Below are 16,491 nucleotides of genomic sequence, written 5' to 3'. Positions count from 1 at the left end.
GTTCATCTCTACCCAGTACAGCCAGTAGAGGACTGGTCAACCCTCAGAGCCTGCTTCCTCTCAACCCAGTGCAGCCAGTAGAGGACGGGTCAACCCTCAGAGCCTGGTTCCTCTGGTTTACCCAGTACAGCCAGTAGAGGACTGGTCACCCCTCAGAGCCTGGTCCTCTCTACCCAGTACAGCCAGTAGAGGACTGGTCACCCCTCAGAGCCTGGTTCCTCTCTACCCATTACAGCCAGTAGAGGACTGGTCACCCCTCAGAGCCTGGTTCCTCTCTACCCAGTGCAGCCAGTAGAGGACTAATCACACCTCAGAGCCTGGTTCCTCTGGTCTACCCAGTACAGCCAGTAGAGGACTGGTCACCCCTCAGAGCCTGGTTCCTCTGGTTTACCCAGTACAGCCAGTAGAGGACTGGTCATCCCTCAGAGCCTGGTTCCTCTCTACCCAGTACAGCCAGTAGAGGACTGGTCACCCCTCAGAGCCTGGTTCCTCTCTACCCAGTACAGCCAATTGAGGGCTGGTCACCCCTCAGAGCCTGGTTCCTCTCTACCCAGTACAGCCAGTAGAGGAATGGTCACCCCTCAGAGCCTGGTTCCTCTCTACCGAGTGCAGCCAGTAGATGACTGGTCACCCCTCAGAGCCTGGTTCCTCTTTACCCAGTACAGCAGGTAGAGGACTGGTCACCCCTCAGAGCCTGGTTCCTCTGGTTTACCAAGTACAGCCAGTAGAGGACTGGTCACCCCTCAGAGCCTGGTTCCTCTCTACCCAGTACAGTCAGTAGAGGACTGGTCACCTTTCGGAGCCTGGTTCCTCTGGTTTACCCAGTACAGCCAGTAGAGGACTGGTCACCCCTCAGAGACTGGTTCCTCTGGTCTACCCAGTACAGCCAGTATAGGACTGGTCACCCCTCAGAGCCTGGTTCCTCTGGTCTACCTTGTACAGCCAGTAGAGGACTTATCACCTCTCAGTGCCTGTTTCTTCTGGTCTACCCAGTACAGCCAGTAGAGGACTGGTCACACCTCAGAGCCTTGTTCCTCTGGTCTACCCAGTACAGCCAGTAGAGGACTGGTCACCCCTCAGAGCCTGGTTCCTCTGGTCTACCCAGTACAGCCAGTAGAGGACTGGTCACACCTCAGAGCCTGGTTCCTCTCTACCCAGTGCAGCCAGTAGAGGACTGGTCACCCCTCAGAGCCTGGTTCCTATGGTCTACCCAGTACAGCCAGTAGAGGACTGGTCACCCCTCAGAGCCTGGTTCCTCTGGTCTACCCAGTACAGCCAGTAGAGGACTGGTCACACCTCAGAGCCTTGTTCCTCTGGTCTACCCAGTACAGCCAGTAGAGGACTGGTCACCCCTCAGAGCCTGGTTCCTCTGGTCTACCCAGTACAGCCAGTAGAGGACTGGTCACACCTCAGAGCCTGGTTCCTCTCTACCCAGTGCAGCCAGTAGAGGACTGGTCACCCCTCAGAGCCTGGTTCCTATGGTCTACCCAGTACAGCCAGTAGAGGACTGGTCACCCCTCAGAGCCTGGTTCCTCTCAACCCAGTGCAGCCAGTAGAGGACGGGTCACCCCTCAGAGCCTGGTTCCTCTGGTCTACCTAGTACAGCCATTAGAGGACTGGTCACCCCTCAGAGCCTGGTTCCTGTGGTTTACCCAGTACAGCCAGTAGAGGACTGGTCACCCCTCAGAGCCTGGTTCCTCTCTACCCAGTACAGCCAGTAGAGGACTGGTCACCCCTCAGAGCCTGGTTCCTCTGGTTTACCCAGTACAGCCAGTAGAGGACTGGTCACCCCTCAGAGCCTGGTTCCTCTCTACCCAGTACAGCCAGTAGAGGACTGGTCACCCCTCAGAGCCTGGTTCCTCTCTACACAGTACAGCCAATTGAGGGCTGGTCACCCCTCAGAGCCTGGTTCCTCTCTACCCAGTACAGCCAGTAGAGGACTGGTCACCCCTCAGAGCCTGGTTCCTCTCTACCGAGTGCAGCCAGTAGATGACTGGTCACCCCTCAGAGCCTGGTTCCTCTCTACCCAGTACAGCAGGTAGAGGACTGGTCACCCCTCAGAGCCGGGTTCCTCTGGTTTACCAAGTACAGCCAGTAGAGGACTGGTCACCCCTCAGAGCCTGGTTCCTCTCTACCCAGTACAGTCAGTAGAGGACTGGTCACCCCTCAGAGCCTGGTTCCTCTGGTCTACCCAGTACAGCCAGTAGAGGACTGGTCACCCCTCAGAGCCTGGTTCCTCTGGTTTATCCAGTACAGCCAGTAGAGGACTGGTCACCCCTCAGAGCCTGGTTCCTCTGGTCTACCCAGTACAGTCAGGTCACCCCTCAGAGCCTGGTTCCTCTCTACCCAGTACAGTCAGTAGAGGACTGGTCACCCCTCAGAGCCTGGTTCCTCTATACCCAGTACAGCCAGTAGAAGACTGGTCACCCCTCAGAGCCTGGTTCCTCTGGTTTACCCAGTATAGTCAGTAGAGGACTGGTCACCCCTCAGAGCCTGGTTCATCTCTACCCAGTACAGCCAGTAGAGGACTGGTCAACCCTCAGAGCCTGCTTCCTCTCAACCCAGTGCAGCCAGTAGAGGACGGGTCAACCCCTCAGAGCCTGGTTCCTCTGGTTTACCCAGTACAGCCAGTAGAGGACTGGTCACCCCTCAGAGCCTGGTCCCTCTCTACCCAGTACAGCCAGTAGAGGACTGGTCACCCCTCAGAGCCTGGTTCCTCTCTACCCATTACAGCCAGTAGAGGACTGGTCACCCCTCAGAGCCTGGTTCCTCTCTACCCAGTGCAGCCAGTAGAGGACTAATCACACCTCAGAGCCTGGTTCCTCTGGTCTACCCAGTACAGCCAGTAGAGGACTGGTCACCCCTCAGAGCCTGGTTCCTCTGGTTTACCCAGTACAGCCAGTAGAGGACTGGTCATCCCTCAGAGCCTGGTTCCTCTCTACCCAGTACAGCCAGTAGAGGACTGGTCACATCTCAGAGCCTGGTTCCTCTCTACCCAGTGCAGCCAGAAGAGGACTGGTCACCCCTCAGAGCCTGGTTCCTCTGGTCTACCCAGTACAGCCAGTAGAGGATTGGTCACCCCTCAGAGCTTGGTTCCTCTGGTTTACCCAGTACAGCCAGTAGAGGACTGGTCACCCCTCAGAGCCTGGTTCCTCTCTACCCAGTACAGCCAATTGAGGGCTGGTCACCCCTCAGAGCCTGGTTCATCTCTACCCAGTACAGCCAGTAGAGGACTGGTCACCCCTCAGAGCCTGCTTCCTCTCTACCCAGTGCAGCCAGTAGAGGACGGGTCACCCCTCAGAGCCTGGTTCCTCTGGTCTACCCAGTACAGCCAGTAGAGGAATGGTCACCCCTCAGAGCCTGGTTCCTCTGGTTTACCCAGTACAGCCAGTAGAGGACTGGTCACCCCTCAGAGCCTGGTTCCTCTCTACCCAGTACAGCCAGTAGAGGACTGGTCACCCCTCAGAGCCTGGTTCCTCTCTACCCAGTACAGCCAATTGAGGGCTGGTCACCCCTCAGAGCCTGGTTCCTCTCTACCCAGTACAGCCAGTAGAGGACTGGTCACCCCTCAGAGCCTGGTTCCTCTGGTTTACCCAGTACAGCCAGTAGAGGACTGGTCACCCCTCAGAGCCTGGTTCCTCTCTACCCAGTACAGCCAGTAGAGGACTGGTCACCCCTCAGAGCCTGGTTCCTCTCTACCCAGTACAGCCAATTGAGGGCTGGTCACCCCTCAGTGCCTGGTTCCTCTCTACCCAGTACAGCCAGTAGAGGAATGGTCACCCCTCAGAGCCTGGTTCCTCTCTACCGAGTGCAGCCAGTAGATGACTGGTCACCCCTCAGAGCCTGGTTCCTCTTTACCCAGTGCAGCAGGTAGAGGACTGGTCACCCCTCAGAGCCTGGTTCCTCTGGTTTACCAAGTACAGCCAGTAGAGGACTGGTCACCCCTCAGAGCCTGGTTCCTCTCTACCCAGTACAGTCAGTAGAGGACTGGTCACCTTTCGGAGCCTGGTTCCTCTGGTTTACCCAGTACAGCCAGTAGAGGACTGGTCACCCCTCAGAGACTGGTTCCTCTGGTCTACCCAGTACAGCCAGTATAGGACTGGTCACCCCTCAGAGCCTGGTTCCTCTGGTCTACCTTGTACAGCCAGTAGAGGACTTATCACCTCTCAGTGCCTGTTTCTTCTGGTCTACCCAGTACAGCCAGTAGAGGACTGGTCACACCTCAGAGCCTTGTTCCTCTGGTCTACCCAGTACAGCCAGTAGAGGACTGGTCACCCCTCAGAGCCTGGTTCCTCTGGTCTACCCAGTACAGCCAGTAGAGGACTGGTCACACCTCAGAGCCTGGTTCCTCTCTACCCAGTGCAGCCAGTAGAGGACTGGTCACCCCTCAGAGCCTGGTTCCTATGGTCTACCCAGTACAGCCAGTAGAGGACTGGTCACCCCTCAGAGCCTGGTTCCTCTGGTCTACCCAGTACAGCCAGTAGAGGACTGGTCACACCTCAGAGCCTGGTTCCTCTGGTCTACCCAGTACAGCCAGTAGAGGACTGGTCACACCTCAGAGCCTGGTTCCTCTCTACCCAGTGCAGCCAGTAGAGGACTGGTCACCCCTCAGAGCCTGGTTCCTATGGTCTACCCAGTACAGCCAGTAGAGGACTGGTCACCCCTCAGAGCCTGGTTCCTCTCAACCCAGTGCAGCCAGTAGAGGACGGGTCACCCCTCAGAGCCTGGTTCCTCTGGTCTACCTAGTACAGCCATTAGAGGACTGGTCACCCCTCAGAGCCTGGTTCCTGTGGTTTACCCAGTACAGCCAGTAGAGGACTGGTCACCCCTCAGAGCCTGGTTCCTCTCTACCCAGTACAGCCAGTAGAGGACTGGTCACCCCTCAGAGCCTGGTTCCTCTCTACCCAGTACAGCCAATTGAGGGCTGGTCACCCCTCAGAGCCTGGTTCATCTCTACCCAGTACAGTACAGCCAGTAGAGGACTGGTCACCCCTCAGAGCCTGCTTCCTCTCTACCCAGTGCAGCCAGTAGAGGACGGGTCACCCCTCAGAGCCTGGTTCCTCTGGTCTACCCAGTACAGCCAGTAGAGGAATGGTCACCCCTCAGAGCCTGGTTCCTCTGGTCTACCCAGTACAGCCAGTAGAGGACTTATCACCCCTCAGAGCCTGGTTCCTCTCTACCCAGTACAGCCAGTAGAGGACTGGTCACCCCTCAGAGCCTGGTTCCTCTGGTTTACCCAGTACAGCCAGTAGAGGACTGGTCACCCCTCAGAGCCTGGTTCCTCTCTACCCAGTACAGCCAGTAGAGGACTGGTCACCCCTCAGAGCCTGGTTCCTCTCTACCCAGTACAGCCAATTGAGGGCTGGTCACCCCTCAGAGCCTGGTTCCTCTCTACCCAGTACAGCCAGTAGAGGACTGGTCACCCCTCAGAGCCTGGTTCCTCTCTACCCAGTACAGTCAGTAGAGGACTGGTCACCTTTCGGAGCCTGGTTCCTCTGGTTTACCCAGTACAGCCAGTAGAGGACTGGTCTCCCCTCAGAGATTGGTTCCTCTGGTCTACCCAGTACAGCCAGTATAGGACTGGTCACCCCTCAGAGCCTGGTTCCTCTGGTCTACCTCGTACAGCCAGTAGAGGACTGGTCACACCTCAGAGCCTGGTTCCTCTCTACCCAGTGCAGCCAGTAGAGGACTGGTCACCCCTCAGAGCCTGGTTCCTATGGTCTACCCAGTACAGCCAGTAGAGGACTGGTCACCCCTCAGAGCCTGGTTCCTCTGGTTTACACAGTACAGCCAGTAGAGGACTGGTCACCCCTCAGAGCCTGGTTCCTCTCTACCCAGTACAGCCAGTAGAGGACTGGTCACCCCTCAGAGCCTGGTTCCTCTGGTCTACCCAGTACAGCCAGTAGAGGACTGGTCACCCCTCAGAGCCTGGTTCCTCTCTACCCAGTACAGCCAGTAGATGACTGGTCACCCCTCAGAGCCTGGTTCCTCTGGTTTACCCAGTACAGCCAGTAGAGGACTGGTCACCCCTCAGAGCCTGGTTCCTCTCTACCCAGTACAGCCAGTAGAGGACTGGTCACACCTCAGAGCCTGGTTCCTCTCTACCCAGTGCAGGCAGTAGAGGACTGGTCACCCCTCAGAGTCTGGTTCCTCTGGTCTACCCAGTACAGCCAGTAGAGGACTGGTCACCCCTCAGAGCCTGGTTCCTCTCTACCCAGTACAGCCAGTAGAGGACTGGTCACCCCTCAGAGCCTGGTTCCTCTCTACCCAGTACAGCCAATTGAGGGCTGGTCACCCCTCAGAGCCTGGTTCCTCTCTACCCAGTACAGCCAGTAGAGGACTGGTCACCCCTCAGAGCCTGGTTCCTCTCTACCCAGTACAGCCAGTAGAGGACTGGTCACCCCTCAGAGCCTGGTTCCTCTCTACCCAGTACAGCCAATTGAGGGCTGGTCACCCCTCAGAGCCTGGTTCCTCTCTACCCAGTACAGCCAGTAGATGACTGGTCACCCCTCAGAGCCTGGTTCCTCTGGTTTACCCAGTACAGCCAGTAGAGGACTGGTCACCCCTCAGAGCCTGGTTCCTCTCTACCCAGTACAGCCAGTAGAGGACTGGTCACCCCTCAGAGCCTGGTTCCTCTCTACCCAGTACAGCCAATTGAGGGCTGGTCACCCCTCAGAGCCTGGTTCCTCTCTACCCAGTACAGCCAGTAGAGGACTGGTCACCCCTCAGAGCCTGGTTCCTCTCTACCCAGTACAGTCAGTAGAGGACTGGTCACCTTTCGGAGCCTGGTTCCTCTGGTTTACCCAGTACAGCCAGTAGAGGACTGGTCACCCCTCAGAGATTGGTTCCTCTGGTCTACCCAGTACAGCCAGTATAGGACTGGTCACCCCTCAGAGCCTGGTTCCTCTGGTCTACCTCGTACAGCCAGTAGAGGACTGGTCACACCTCAGAGCCTGGTTCCTCTCTACCCAGTGCAGCCAGTAGAGGACTGGTCATCCCTCAGAGCCTGGTTCCTATGGTCTACCCAGTACAGCCAGTAGAGGACTGGTCACCCCTCAGAGCCTGGTTCCTCTGGTTTACACAGTACAGCCAGTAGAGGACTGGTCACCCCTCAGAGCCTGGTTCCTCTCTACCCAGTACAGCCAGTAGAGGACTGGTCACCCCTCAGAGCCTGGTTCCTCTGGTCTACCCAGTACAGCCAGTAGAGGACTGGTCACCCCTCAGAGCCTGGTTCCTCTCTACCCAGTACAGCCAGTAGATGACTGGTCACCCCTCAGAGCCTGGTTCCTCTGGTTTACCCAGTACAGCCAGTAGAGGACTGGTCACCCCTCAGAGCCTGGTTCCTCTCTACCCAGTACAGCCAGTAGAGGACTGGTCACCCCTCAGAGCCTGGTTCCTCTCTACCCAGTACAGCCAATTGAGGGCTGGTCACCCCTCAGAGCCTGGTTCCTCTCTACCCAGTACAGCCAGTAGAGGACTGGTCACCCCTCAGAGCCTGGTTCCTCTCTACCGAGTGCAGCCAGTAGATGACTGGTCACCCCTCAGAGCCTGGTTCCTCTCTACCCAGTACAGCCAATTGAGGGCTGGTCACCCCTCAGAGCCTGGTTCCTCTCTACCCAGTACAGCCAGTAGAGGACTGGTCACCCCTCAGAGCCTGGTTCCTCTCTACCGAGTGCAGCCAGTAGATGACTGGTCACCCCTCAGAGCCTGGTTCCTCTCTACCCAGTACAGCAGGTAGAGGACTGGTCACCCCTCAGAGCCTGGTTCCTCTGGTTTACCAAGTACAGCCAGTAGAGGACTGGTCACCCCTCAGAGCCTGGTTCCTCTCTACCCAGTGCAGGCAGTAGAGGACTGGTCACCCCTCAGAGCCTGGTTCCTCTGGTCTACCCAGTACAGCCAGTAGAGGACTGGTCACCCCTCAGAGCCTGGTTCCTCTGGTCTACCCAGTACAGCCAGTAGAGGACTGGTCACCCCTCAGAGCCTGGTTCCTCTCTACCCAGTACAGCCAGTAGATGACTGGTCACCCCTCAGAGCCTGGTTCCTCTGGTTTACCCAGTACAGCCAGTAGAGGACTGGTCACCCCTCAGAGCCTGGTTCCTCTCTACCCAGTACAGCCAGTAGAGGACTGGTCACACCTCAGAGCCTGGTTCCTCTCTACCCAGTGCAGGCAGTAGAGGACTGGTCACCCCTCAGAGTCTGGTTCCTCTGGTCTACCCAGTACAGCCAGTAGAGGACTGGTCACCCCTCAGAGCCTGGTTCCTCTCTACCCAGTACAGCCAGTAGAGGACTGGTCACCCCTCAGAGCCTGGTTCCTCTCTACCCAGTACAGCCAATTGAGGGCTGGTCACCCCTCAGAGCCTGGTTCCTCTCTACCCAGTACAGCCAGTAGAGGACTGGTCACCCCTCAGAGCCTGGTTCCTCTCTACCCAGTACAGCCAGTAGAGGACTGGTCACCCATCAGAGCCTGGTTCCTCTCTACCCAGTACAGCCAATTGAGGGCTGGTCACCCCTCAGAGCCTGGTTCCTCTCTACCCAGTACAGCCAGTAGATGACTGGTCACCCCTCAGAGCCTGGTTCCTCTGGTTTACCCAGTACAGCCAGTAGAGGACTGGTCACCCCTCAGAGCCTGGTTCCTCTCTACCCAGTACAGCCAGTAGAGGACTGGTCACCCCTCAGAGCCTGGTTCCTCTCTACCCAGTACAGCCAATTGAGGGCTGGTCACCCCTCAGAGCCTGGTTCCTCTCTACCCAGTACAGCCAGTAGAGGACTGGTCACCCCTCAGAGCCTGGTTCCTCTCTACCCAGTACAGTCAGTAGAGGACTGGTCACCTTTCGGAGCCTGGTTCCTCTGGTTTACCCAGTACAGCCAGTAGAGGACTGGTCACCCCTCAGAGATTGGTTCCTCTGGTCTACCCAGTACAGCCAGTATAGGACTGGTCACCCCTCAGAGCCTGGTTCCTCTGGTCTACCTCGTACAGCCAGTAGAGGACTGGTCACACCTCAGAGCCTGGTTCCTCTCTACCCAGTGCAGCCAGTAGAGGACTGGTCACCCCTCAGAGCCTGGTTCCTATGGTCTACCCAGTACAGCCAGTAGAGGACTGGTCACCCCTCAGAGCCTGGTTCCTCTGGTTTACACAGTACAGCCAGTAGAGGACTGGTCACCCCTCAGAGCCTGGTTCCTCTCTACCCAGTACAGCCAGTAGAGGACTGGTCACCCCTCAGAGCCTGGTTCCTCTGGTCTACCCAGTACAGCCAGTAGAGGACTGGTCACCCCTCAGAGCCTGGTTCCTCTCTACCCAGTACAGCCAGTAGATGACTGGTCACCCCTCAGAGCCTGGTTCCTCTGGTTTACCCAGTACAGCCAGTAGAGGACTGGTCACCCCTCAGAGCCTGGTTCCTCTCTACCCAGTACAGCCAGTAGAGGACTGGTCACCCCTCAGAGCCTGGTTCCTCTCTACCCAGTACAGCCAATTGAGGGCTGGTCACCCATCAGAGCCTGGTTCCTCTCTACCCAGTACAGCCAGTAGAGGACTGGTCACCCCTCAGAGCCTGGTTCCTCTCTACCGAGTGCAGCCAGTAGATGACTGGTCACCCCTCAGAGCCTGGTTCCTCTCTACCCAGTACAGCCAATTGAGGGCTGGTCACCCCTCAGAGCCTGGTTCCTCTCTACCCAGTACAGCCAGTAGAGGACTGGTCACCCCTCAGAGCCTGGTTCCTCTCTACCGAGTGCAGCCAGTAGATGACTGGTCACCCCTCAGAGCCTGGTTCCTCTCTACCCAGTACAGCAGGTAGAGGACTGGTCACCCCTCAGAGCCTGGTTCCTCTGGTTTACCAAGTACAGCCAGTAGAGGACTGGTCACCCCTCAGAGCCTGGTTCCTCTCTACCCAGTGCAGGCAGTAGAGGACTGGTCACCCCTCAGAGCCTGGTTCCTCTGGTCTACCCAGTACAGCCAGTAGAGGACTGGTCACCCCTCAGAGCCTGGTTCCTCTGGTTTACCAAGTACAGCCAGTAGAGGACTGGTCACCCCCCAGAGCCTGGTTCCTCTGGTCTAGCCAGTACAGTCAGTAGAGGACTGGTCACCTTTCGGAGCCTGGTTCCTCTGGTCTACCCAGTACAGCCAGTAGAGGACTGGTCACCTTTCGGAGCCTGGTTCCTCTGGTCTACCCAGTACAGCCAGTAGAGGACTGGTCACCCCTCAGAGCCTGGTTCTTCTGGTCTACCCAGTACAGACAGTAGAGGACTGGTCACCCCTCAGAGCCTGGTTCCTCTGGTCTACCCAGTACAGCCAGTAGAGGACTGGTCACCCCTCAGAGCCTGGTTCCTCTGGTTTACCCAGTACAGCCAGTAGAGGACTGGTCACCCCTCAGAGCCTGGTTCCTCTCTACCCAGTACAGCCAGTAGAGGACTGGTCACACCTCAGAGCCTGGTTCCTCTCTACCCAGTGCAGCCAGTAGAGGACTGGTCACCCCTCAGAGCCTGGTTCCTCTGGTCTACCCAGTACAGCCAGTAGAGGACTGGTCACCCCTCAGAGCTTGGTTCCTCTGGTTTACCCAGTAGAGCCAGTAGAGGACTGGTCACCCCTCAGAGCCTGGTTCCTCTCTACCCAGTGTCATGACGTTGGCCTGTGGGTAAGGTTTATGACCCCCCCATAAATAGCTTTCTCCCTTCCCCTCTCTTTCTTACCCTACTGACGGACTTGAATAGCCTGTGTTAAATATAGAGAGTCTGGGAACATCAAACAAATGGGGAAAGGAACCATAATTTGGTAATTAAACCAGTTGGAAATATGCTTTGGAACGTAATGAGTATGGATGTCAGTTCGGTTGTCATCTGAGACATTATGACTGATGACAGGACGACATAAACTGTACCTGGGAAAGTATACACCCTCTAGTTATCAGAGTCACATGGAATTGTTATGCAATTGAAATGTTTGATATTGAAATTGTTTGTTAGGAGATTAAATGTAATTTTAGCTTCCAAATGAGAGAATTGGGTTTTCATAAGGAAAGTGCCCTGCTTGATCAGTGGCCCACCCCTGTGAAGAGACAGGGGTTATAAACGATGAAACACATCCTTCCCCCTCTCCACTATATAAGCCTTTGACAAAAAGATAACCACAGGTTCCAGTACGTGAGGTCTGCAGCCTCTACGTTAGAAGGACACACATGTCAAGTACAGAACTAAGCCAACGTGAGCTTTGGTGGCGAATGGTATGAACTTTGAGCTTATTCACTACAGAAGTGATACTTCCTAGCCGTTGAGTTAGCAGCGGCCGCTGTAGACGTGGGCTAGGAAAGGACGGACGACGGATCCAGTCTAACAAACAGACGAAGATACAACCACGTATCCAATTTACCACCAGAGACATTCTTCCGACAGGAAGATCTGTTGGCCAACCCGGCCAGCATCTACGACCAATCTACCGAAGCGCAGCTCAGAGTAAATATTTATTGCATTTTCCTTTTCCAAATGGGCAGTAATTTAGAACGCATAAGATACTGTATTTACGATAGCATAGCTGCTGGTTCTTTGTTCCTAAGTCTTCCCGCTCTTTCATTCAAGCCCAACCCCCTTTACTTTGTGTAACCAGCCATCATACGACATTTTTTGTATTCTGTGTATTTGTAATTCTGTGTGATTAGTTTAGGTATTTAGTAAATAAATAGTTAAACCCAATTTCAGATTACTTTGGCCTACTTGTTAGCCCAGAGAATACTCTGCTTCCTAAGAATTTAACATTGTTCAATGATCCGAAAAGTGTCTGAACAGACATATTTGGCGCACCCTGTGTGGACTCTATAACTCTATAAATTCTAGGACGCACGTTTGGGTCATTTCAATCAGTGACACATTTGGAGCCCCCGTGCGAGGAATCTAAAATAGGATGACGCTTTCATTTTGATTCAGCCTATATAAAATTGAAAAGCAGATTACATAATATACCAAGTTTATTATATACATTATGGGAATTGTATACCGGAATTATTGGTGCGTGTGTGCTCTGGAGAATCGCCTCCGTGTTGTGCTCTGACGTAGTCAGTGGGTAGCATAAACTATACAGTTCTGTATGAGTCCCGCCCTGGGTACTTCCGCTTGATTTCAGCGTGTGCCAGCAGGGACCTCTGAAGAGTCACCAGTACTTCCCTTCAAGAAGAATTAGTCAGGTGACACTCAAGTCGTTACTCGTGATATCCAGACGGATATCGATGTCTTATTCAATTGAACTAATAAGTGAAATTGCCAGATTTACATTCTCAAGTGGATCTTTTAACCTGTTATGGCTAGGGGCAGTATTTTCACGGCTGGATAAAAAACGTACCCGATTTAATCTGGTTACTACTCCTGCCCAGTAACTAGAATATGCATATAATTATTGGCTTTGGATAGAAAACACTCCAAAGTTTCTAAAACTGTTTGAATGGTGTCTGTGAGTATAACAGAACTCATATGGCAGGCAAAAACCTGAGAAGATTTCATGCAGGAAGTGGCCTGTCTGACAAGGTGTCGTTCTTCTTGTCTCTGTTTATTGAAGAGTGAGGATCTTAGCTGTCCCGTGACACTTCCTACGGCTGCCATAGGGTCTCAGAAGGCGGTAAAAAGCTGAATCGTGGCTTTGCAGGCTCTGGCTGAAAAAAAGTAGCGCGTTTGGGTAGTGGCTGGTTACAGTACTGTGAGACTCAGGCTCGTGCCTGCGTCGACCGAAAGCTTTGTTTACATTCCTCTGTTTAGCTAAATGGACATTCCCGGTCGGAATATTATCGCTTTTTTACGAGAAAAATGGCATAAAAATGGATTTTAAACAGCAGTTGACATGCTTCGAAGTACGGTAATGAAATATTTAGATTTTTTTTGTCACGAATTGCGCCATGCGCACGACCCTGATTTACCATTTCAGATAGTGTCTGGGACGCACGAACAAAACGCCGCTATTCGGATATAAAGATGGATTATTTTGGACCAAACCAACATTTGTTATTGAAGTAGCAGTCCTGGGAGTGCATTCTGACGAAGACAACAAAAGGTAATCAAACTTTTATAATAGTAAACCTGATATTGGTGAGTGCTAAACTTGCCGGGTGTCTAAATAGCTAGCCCGTGATGCCTGGGCTATGTACTTAGAATATTGCAAAATGTGCTTTCACCAAAAAGCTATTTTAAAATCGGACATACCGAGTGCATAGAGGAGTTCTGTATCTATAATTCTTAAAATAATTGTTATGCTTTTTGTGAACGTTTATCGTGAGTAATTTAGTAAATTCTTAGTGAATTCGCCGGAAGTTTGCGGGGGGTATGCTAGTTCTGAACGTCACATGCTAATGTAAAAAGCTGGTTTTTGATATAAATATGAACTTGATTGAACAAAACATGCATGTATTGTATAACATAATGTCCTAGGGTTGTCATCTGATGAAGATCATCAAAGGTTAGTGCTGCATTTAGCTGTCTTCTGGGTTTTTGTGACAATATATGCTAGCTTGAAAAATGGGTGTCTGATTATTTCTGGCTTGGTACTCTGCTGACATAATCTAATGTTTTGCTTTCGTTGTAAAGCCTTTTTGAAATCGGACAGTGTGGTTATATAAAGGAGAGTCTTATCTTTAAAATGCTGTGAAATAGTCATATGTTTGAAAAATTGAAGTTTTTGTATTTTTGAGGAATTTGTAATTCGCGCCACGCCTATCATTGGATATTGGAGCAGGTGTTCCGCTAGCGGAACGTCTAGATGTAAGATTAAAGCCAAGCCCATTCAAAATCGGAAAAGTCAATCTGCTTCCACCTTGAACAGAAATGGCACATCACGTCGTTGCGAACGACCACTCCACTTTGTGGGGAATATGTCCACTAACCACGAATCTAAACGGCCATACCTGGAAACAGTCCTGGAGGACTGCTTAACTTGTCATGCGCTAATTGATTCAGGTGCGACAATATCACTTATCTCTCAAACATTGTTTGATGATCTCAAAAGGGCTTTGAAGCCAACTAAACGGTGGTTAAAAGTGGAACGATGCGAAACTACACTTCGAGGAGACACTCAGACTACCTCGCCTCTCACATTGAGAGTCATGCTGAAACTACACTTCAAGGACGTATCGCTCGTTCACCCTGTGTATGTTACCAGCCTCGAAACTGTACCCCTGCTACTTGGAGCAGACTTGATGGATCGGTTACTCCCATTGATGGATTGGAAAACCAACCAGGTATGGTCACAGGCCACAGTGCCTTCTTCACTGACCACACTGTCTTCCCCTAACGCTAGTTGCAACGCAGTCATTCACGAGGGGTATCTGTCGAAAGCACCCCTTGGGAAAAAGACGTTTAGAAACCTCTTGGTGCAGAATCCGATCCAAGGAGATATTACGATATCTCGACACATTCCATCAGCCAATCTGATTGACCATTCTTTTCATGATTTCGAGCCAGCTGTCTCTGTGAATGAGCAACTTCCCTCCTCCTTGCAGTCGTGCAATACGGTAGTTGAGATGAACTTCTCTTGCCCTTCGGACACTTCCGCAAGCACTGCGGCCGTCTCAGCAAGAAAAACATTGATGCGCAGAGTACACTCTGCTTCCGATGATACACCTTCTGCTTTGTTGGTGACTGTCACCCCTTACAATGACACTAATGGTGTCAGTCCAGCAACTGACCCGATGACTCCCACTGGTGAAACACTTTGTGATATCACAGACCGATATCCTCGTCTGTTTGCAGGTACTGAAGAGGTTGCCACACGCGGACGCGGTGGTGACTGACAGACCTCGACAGCCACTGAGGGTGTTGAAGCACAAACACCAGGAGATTTGGTTGAAAGGTTACAGCCATTCTCATAACAATGCGGCCACTGAAAACACGTACATACGGTCCGACCTTTTCGTTTGCGCCTCGGACACCAACGCCACCCGCTGGTGGAGGGGTCCCGAGACACAAAGGGGGGGAATAGTAGCCCAGACCCATGATGAGGCTCATCGAGGCCGGTGGGGGGGTCGAGACTACGGACAACACCGTACGAGGCCGCCAGAGCATAAATCAAATCTAGTTGTAAACTCCCTATGAGAACAGTGAGGAGCAGACAGGCCCCTAGACGGGGATTATATTAGAACACATCTAAGATAGTACTGAGGTGTACCACACTGGTCGTAAAGGAAGTCCAGTGGACTTGTCCACCTCCAAAACAAATGGCAACAATAATAATTCCTTGCCATGTGTAGGTTCAACTACAATACAACTAGTAATATGCTCCAATCATGTGTTCCGGTAGATAATATTTCAGAATAAATCGGTAGGACAACTGGACCCCTTGAATACCAGTACCAATACCACAGTCAGTCCAGCAACACTCAGTAAGAGGATTAGTAACCTCACAAGTTTAATTGCTATTGATAATAGCGACATGGGAGTCACTCAGAGTGCAACACGGGGAAGGGAATCTCCATTGCACTCTTCCAATGGTTAACACACACGCCACTAATAAATAAGAACCCTCCGTTCAGGAGAAAAGTTATTAGAAGTCATGAACCATGATCACACCACGTACGACTGGTCCAATACTTAAAGAGTACTTCCGTCGTGAGGTTAGCTCCTCCGTGGATAACATAGCTATGTAATAGACTTCATACCTATCGCCACTACAATAGTGGAAGACACAGTGACTTGTAGAAACACTACTACAGAACTACTTGGTTTTCTTCCCTTGACATGCGCGCTTGTGTAAGCATAAACGCACATGCACAACGGAACATCCAATTAGGATTTATGCTAGGACCACTTAAGGGTCCAAGCAAAATACCAGCCTTAGTAAAGTTGAACATTTACTTCTAGGCCTTTGACTCTACAGCACTCACCAGTTTTCTAACCAGAAGGTCATAGTTCATCCCTGTAGACTGCCCAAAACTAGTGCCTTACAGCTGTAGACTTGTCATATAGTTGTCAACTTAGGATAGTACCCTAAGCGCCACCCCGCAAATTAGGAAAGCCCTAGATATGACATTAGACAATGCCATGATAGGGTCATTTTGCCAAGACCATGGACGTAGATAGAATACAGTCCAATTAGATGATTAAGGTGGCATAACTATATTTTGTTTTGTTTATGTTTTCATTCATTTTGTTTCATTTTCTTCGGCACATAGAAAGTGATAGAGCCATACACTACTCCCCCATACAACCACCAGTTAGTGCCACAATGCCGCTCATTTGGGAGGAAATGTAATGATATATTTCATGAGTGTGTGTGCGTTGTTAACATCTGCCTAAGTTACTGCCCAGATATTCCAGTCTGAACGACCAGACGACGGGTCCGGAACGGCGATCCCAATCCGGACATCCGCTGCCTAGCCATGGAACGGACTTCTTCATTTGCAGAGACCCTACCCGGGTCGACCACCAGAGGGGGAACTGCAATAGCAACCACCAACTGGACATCTGCTGCCCAGCCTTGGAGCGGACTTCTTCATTTACAGACACCCTACCCGGGTCGACCGCCAGATG

The 16,491-nt window shown here is 52.5% G+C and overlaps 2 protein-coding genes across 8 annotated transcripts in view; one reads left to right on the top strand and one right to left on the bottom strand.

Annotated features, from left to right (window-relative positions):
* Nucleotides 1–16,491, top strand: part of LOC106597706 (uncharacterized) — a 159,546-nt gene that overhangs the window by 89,712 nt on the left and 53,343 nt on the right. The gene's annotated exons all lie outside the window — the stretch shown is intronic.
* The window catches only part of LOC106583397 (butyrophilin-like protein 2), a 99,488-nt gene that overhangs the window by 45,855 nt on the left and 37,142 nt on the right, over nt 1–16,491 (bottom strand). The gene's annotated exons all lie outside the window — the stretch shown is intronic.

The sequence above is a fragment of the Salmo salar genome, unplaced genomic scaffold (assembly GCF_905237065.1).
Source record: "Salmo salar unplaced genomic scaffold, Ssal_v3.1, whole genome shotgun sequence".
Lineage (NCBI taxonomy): Eukaryota > Metazoa > Chordata > Actinopteri > Salmoniformes > Salmonidae > Salmo > Salmo salar.
This window is presented reverse-complemented; position numbering and strand designations above follow the sequence as displayed.